This window comes from Capra hircus, chromosome 6 (assembly GCF_001704415.2).
Source record: "Capra hircus breed San Clemente chromosome 6, ASM170441v1, whole genome shotgun sequence".
NCBI lineage: Eukaryota > Metazoa > Chordata > Mammalia > Artiodactyla > Bovidae > Capra > Capra hircus.
The window spans coordinates 59,291,922-59,297,921 of record NC_030813.1 but is presented as its reverse complement, the minus strand read 5'-3'; positions in this window follow the sequence as shown (position 1 = coordinate 59,297,921).

Genomic DNA, 6,000 nt, shown 5'->3' with positions numbered 1-6,000 from the left:
CTCCTTTTCTTCCTTTCTGCATTCCCCAGAAACTCATTCGGCTGTAAATTTTTCTTTAAAGACTTTCCTCTGTTTAAGTTTATTGAATGGAAAGGGGAATGAGGGAATCTTTGGAAATATTTTATATCTTGATCTAGGTGGTGGTCACATGGGTATTTACATATGTAAAAATTCAAGCTGTGTACTTAAGATTTTTAACGTGGGTTCCCAGTTGTCTCAGAACCAGCATAGCACTGCACACCATGATTTGCTCATAGAAGGCTCTCAGTTTAACTGAACTGAACCAAGATTGCCGCAGCAGAACTTGACCTTTTACAAGCGCTTGATATGTGTTTGTTTTCCTTGTTGACAATGATGACTATTTGTGGACTGTGAACCTTCTTCCTGGTCCAAGAAACATTTGCCCGGAAGTCAGTTACATAATGATTAACTAAAACTACAGTTATTCCAAATTAGTACTTTCTCTTTCTGTCCTTGAGATTTTTAACTCATAATGGAAGATTTGGGCAGGAAATGGAACATGTTTTCTTTCTACAGTGGGTGGTGTTCATGATCTTGGTTTTACCATCAAAATATTGGTTGTACATAACGGTGCCATGATGTCTATCATTTCCTTTCCATCCTTTCTCTGCTTTAAATGAATTTTTCTGCACCTCCTACTCTAAGAGTTTGCTCACACATGTTATTCCCTTGTCAGCCCCCAGCCAGTTGGACCAGAAATAAACTAAGCTGGGCCAATTGGCTTTTCTCTCCCTAAAACTTGGAATTGAGATTTAGAAATCCCAGAACTCTCTTTCACTGCTTGAACTGGAGATAATATACAGCTGGTATGGGTATGCGTCATATGTACACTTGTGTATATAAGTGGTCATAGGCCGTTGTCTTGGGCTCTGCTATATCATGCAGTACCACTTAACTCTTGGGGATCTTTTTATCATTCCAAATTGTAGAAATACAGAGTGCCTCACTATTTAGCTGACACCTCCCTCTTTCAGTTTTACCTACTCTCTCAAGTCTCTTTTTCTATTTCCTAGCAGCATCAGGAGAATGCCTTGGCAACTTTTGGTCCAGAGGTTTCCTTAATTCTCAGCTCATTGAAGCTGACAATAGTTCAGAGGGTTCAGGCACCCCTACTTTACTAGTGATTTTTTTAATTAAAAAATAATTTTAAAAATTAATTTTAAAATAATTTGATTTAATTAAATCAAAGACATAAATAGATGGAGACATATTCCATGTTTCTGAGAATCAATATTGTGAAAATGACTATACTACCAAATGGAATCTACAGATTCAATGTGATCCCTATCAAATTACCAATGGCATTTTTCACAGAACTAGAACAAAAATTTCACAATTCATATGGAAACACAAAAGACCCAGAAGACCCAAAGCAGTCTTGAGAAAGAAGAATGGAGCTGGAGGAATCAACCTTCCTGACTTCAGATTATACTACAAAGCTACAGTCATCAAGACAGTATGGTATTGGCACAAAAACAGAAATATAGACCAATGGAACAAGATAAAGAACACAGGGATAAACCCATGCACCCATGGGTACCTTATTTTTGACAAAGGAGGCAAGAATATACAATGGGGCAAAGACAGCCTCTTTAATAAATGGTGCTGGGAAAACTGGACACCTACATGCAAAAGACGGAAATTAGATCACCACCTAACACCATGCTGCTGCTGCTGCTAAGTTGGTTCAGTTGTGTCCAACTCTGTGCGACCCCATAGACAGCAGCCCACCAGGCTCCCCTGTCCCTGAGATTCTCCAGGCAAGAACACTCGAGTGGGTTGCCATTTCCTTCTCCAATGCATAAAAATGAAAAGTGAAAGTGAAGTTGCTCAGTCGTGTCCGACTCTTCAAGACCCCATGAACCGCAGCCTACCAGGCTCCTCCATCCATGGGATTTTCCAGGCAAGAGTACTGGAGTGGGGTGCCATTGCCTAACACCATACACAAAGATAAACTCAAAATGGATTAAAGACCTAAATGTAAGACCAGAAACTATTAAACTCTTAAAGGAGAACATAGGCAGAACACTCGATGACATAATCAAAGCAAGTTCTATGACCCCCCTCCTAGAGTAATGGAAATAAAAACAAAATAAACAAGTGGGACCTCATTAAACTTAAAAGCTTTTGCACAACAAAGGAAACTATAAACAAGGTGAAAAGACAACCCTCAGAATGGAAGAAAATAATAGCAAGGGAAACAAGTGATAAATAATTAGTTTCCAAGATATACAAGCAGCTTATACAACTCAATACCAAAAAAAGCAAATAATCCAATCAAAAGTGGGAAAGGGACCTGAAGAGACATTTCTCCAAAGAAGACATACAGATGGCTAACAAGCACATGAAAAGATGCTCAACATCACTCATTATCAGAGAAATGCCAATCAAAACTACAATGAGATACCACCTCACAGTTGTCATAATGAAAGTGAAAGTGAAGTCATGTCCGACTCTTTGTGACCCCATGGACTGTAGCCCACCAGGCTCTTCCATCCATGGAATTTTCAAGCAAGAGTACTGGAGTAGATTGCCATTTCCTTCTCCAGGGAATCTTCCTGACCCAGGGATCAAACCTAGGTCTCCTGCATTGCAGGCAGATGCTTTACCATCTGAGCCACCAGGGAAGCCCAGTCAGAATGGCCATCATCAAAAAGTCTACAAACAATAAATGCTGGAGAGGGTGTGAAGAACAGGGAACACTCTTTCATTGTTGGTGAGAATGTAAACTGATAAAGCCACTATGGAAGATGGTATGGAGACTCCTTAGAAAGCTAGGAATAAAACCACCATATGACCTAGCAATCCCACTCCTAGGCATATACCCTGAGGAAATCAAAACTGAAAAAGAAACATGTACCCCAATATTGACTGCAGCTCTGTTTATAATAGCTAGAACACGGAAGCAACCTAGATGTCCATTGACAGATGAATGGATAAAGAAGTGATGGTACATATATGCAATGGAATACTACTCAGCCATACAAAGAAACACATTTGAACCTGTTCTAATGAGGTGGATGAAACTAGAGCCCATTATACACAGTGAAGTAAGTCAGAAAGAGGAATATAAATATCGTATACTGACACATATATACGGAATCTGAAGAAACGGCACTGATGAATTTATTTTCAGGACGGCAATGGAGAAACAGACATAGAGAACAGACCTAAGGACAAGGTGGGAGGAGAAGAAGAAGAAGGGGAGATGTATGGAGAGAGTAACATAGAAATTTACAATACCATGTGTAAAACAGATAGCCAATGAGAATTTGCTGTAAGACTCGGGGAACTCAAACAGGGAACTCTGTGACAGGCTGAAGGGTTGGGTGGGAAGGGAGATGGGAGGGAGGTCTGGGAGGAAGGGGACATGGGTATACCTATGGCTGATTCTTGATGATGTATGACAGAAAACCACAAAATTCTGTAAAGCAATTATCCTTCAATTAAAAAAAATTTTTTTAATTTCTTTTTTTTTGGCCACATGCACAGCATGTGGGATCTTAGTTCCCCCACAACAGATTGAACTGATATCCCCTGCATTGGAAGCACAGAGTCTTAACCACTGGACCACCAGGGACGTCCTATTAATGACTCTTTTAATGACCCCGCAGTCATAGAGAAGGGAAACATTCCCTGCCTTCTCTCATAATGTAGCAAGAGAGAATAACCTCACCTTAGAACACTGCATTCCCCACAAAGGGCAACTTTCACTTATACTGTCTTCCCCTTCTGAGGAAGGGGATAATGGAGAGGGTAGCATTGATTTTCCTAACTGGTACCTCTTACTGGATCCAGTGGGGAAGGGATAGATTCCAAAAGCTGATGTTTTCTCAAACATGAGTGTGTTATCTTTAGCTGTATATCCTTAGCTCTGAGCTCAAAAACAGGATCTCACTTTACTTAGAGTGAAAAATCCCTGATATAAACAATAATATGGGTTGGACTCCTTTCCAATGCTGTTTCATATAATTAGCAGTGTAAGTGCCTCACTTCTGGTAGTGACTCTCAAATATATGTATAAGACAAATTTTACAAATTTCAGTATTGGTTGGACTTTTTAATAGTCTAGTTCATTACTTTTAACAAACCATTTTCACATATACTGTGCCACTTAATTGTCTGGGCTATCGCTGATCCACAATCCTATCCAGAGATTACACTGGAAAATTCCAGAGTACCCCGGATTCCTAGTTAACTTTCCAATTACCCTTCCTCCTTAAAGTGCACAGCCTCCTTTCCAGACCCACAAGAATTCTAGTCGGAGCTGATTCTAGATTAAAACCTGTTTTAGGAAAGAATACCTTTTCATCAATTTTATTCCCCCATTAATTTGGCAGGTAGATTATTTCTAACAATTGCATTTGGAATCTGTCTCAGGATTTTTGTTCCTTCTGCATATCTACCATTATTCGTCTTTGTTACAATATAAGAAAAAGCACATCTTAGAATTTATGGTGTATATATTGATAGTTGGTTTCTGCTACTAAGGGAAAGTTAAATAAGTAGCCCATGGAAGGGGCCCTGTGTAACCTGACCCCTCCATGATTCTATTTCCTCCTTCTTTTAATTCTTACAACCTTGGCTAGTATGCCATTTGGATTGTGACGGAAACTAAAATAAAAGTCTGTGGATTTCCTCATATAGATAACATAATGGTTAGGAATAGGATGCTGCTGCTGCTAAGTCGCTTCAGTCGTGTCCAACTCTGAGCAACCCCGTAGACGGCAGCCCACCAGGCTCTGCCGTCCGTGGGATTTTTTTCAGGCAAGAGTACTGGCATGGGGTGCCATTGCCTTCTCCAAGGAATAGGATAGAAGCACTTAAATTCCGCCTGTATCTTGAAGGTTTCCTTCGAAATTCACAATCCTAAACATCACATTAGGAGAAATAATATCCTGATCGCAGAAGGTGATATATCTTTTAGATAAACTTTAGAGAAAGACTGAAATACATTTGTGACGGTTTAGGTGGAGATTGAGGGATAAAAATAGACATAGCATTATGAATTCCAGAACTCAATTATCTCCGTGTGTGTGTGTGTATAACATGCTCCAGAGGATGAAATAAGCAATATCTTCTAAAAAAAAAGAAATGTTTAGGGCACTTGGCAGTCATATAGAAGCTATCACAGCTGCTTTTCCACATTTATTATTAAACATTATCCCCAAGGTCAGAACTCAGCTTGCCTTTTATTTTCTTCACACTAAATATCTTTCTTTCTTCCCATAAAGTTTCTAATGTCTTCCTTATTTTCCCTCACTTGGTCCCCTTCTTCAATTTTTATTACACAAATTCTCGAAAAATTATTGTTACTTTCTTTAAAATGGTACAGAGAATATTGTCAATATATCAATTGTTATGTAGCAAAAAATAAATATGTGGAATGTTTCACTTTGAAGTTTTAAATTATGAAAATGCTACTCACATTCTCTATCTTCAGGAAATAATAAGATAGCAGTGAAATTGTAAACTCTTCAAAATATAGGAGTAATTTGATTTATTCCTATAAAAGTGAACATACTTTCTCAACATCTATTTCTCCCAAATTTGTGTAAGTAACTTCAACTGGCTAACAGTGAGGGTTTTACCCCAAATAATAAAATGGCTTTAACTGACTCATTAACTTTCAAAAAACTTGAGCATTGTTGACCAAAATTAATTCCAAATAAATTGTTTAAATAAATAATTGAAAAGTTAGACAAAATTTGAACTAAATATTTATTCAATGTTTGGATCTGAATGTTCTTTGTAGCCCTCAGGATTTTCATATTCATAAATGTGCCTCTAGAGCCAAAGACACAGTGGGTATTCCACATATACCTGCTGAACTGAAGATAACCAGATAACCTTGTAGGCTTCAAAGTAAAAAAACAAAAACCTGTCTCAAAGGAAAATAGGAAACAATTGACTAAATTTTTAAAATTTAATTTTAGTATATTAAAATTATAATTAATAAAATGAAAGATAGTGAACTGA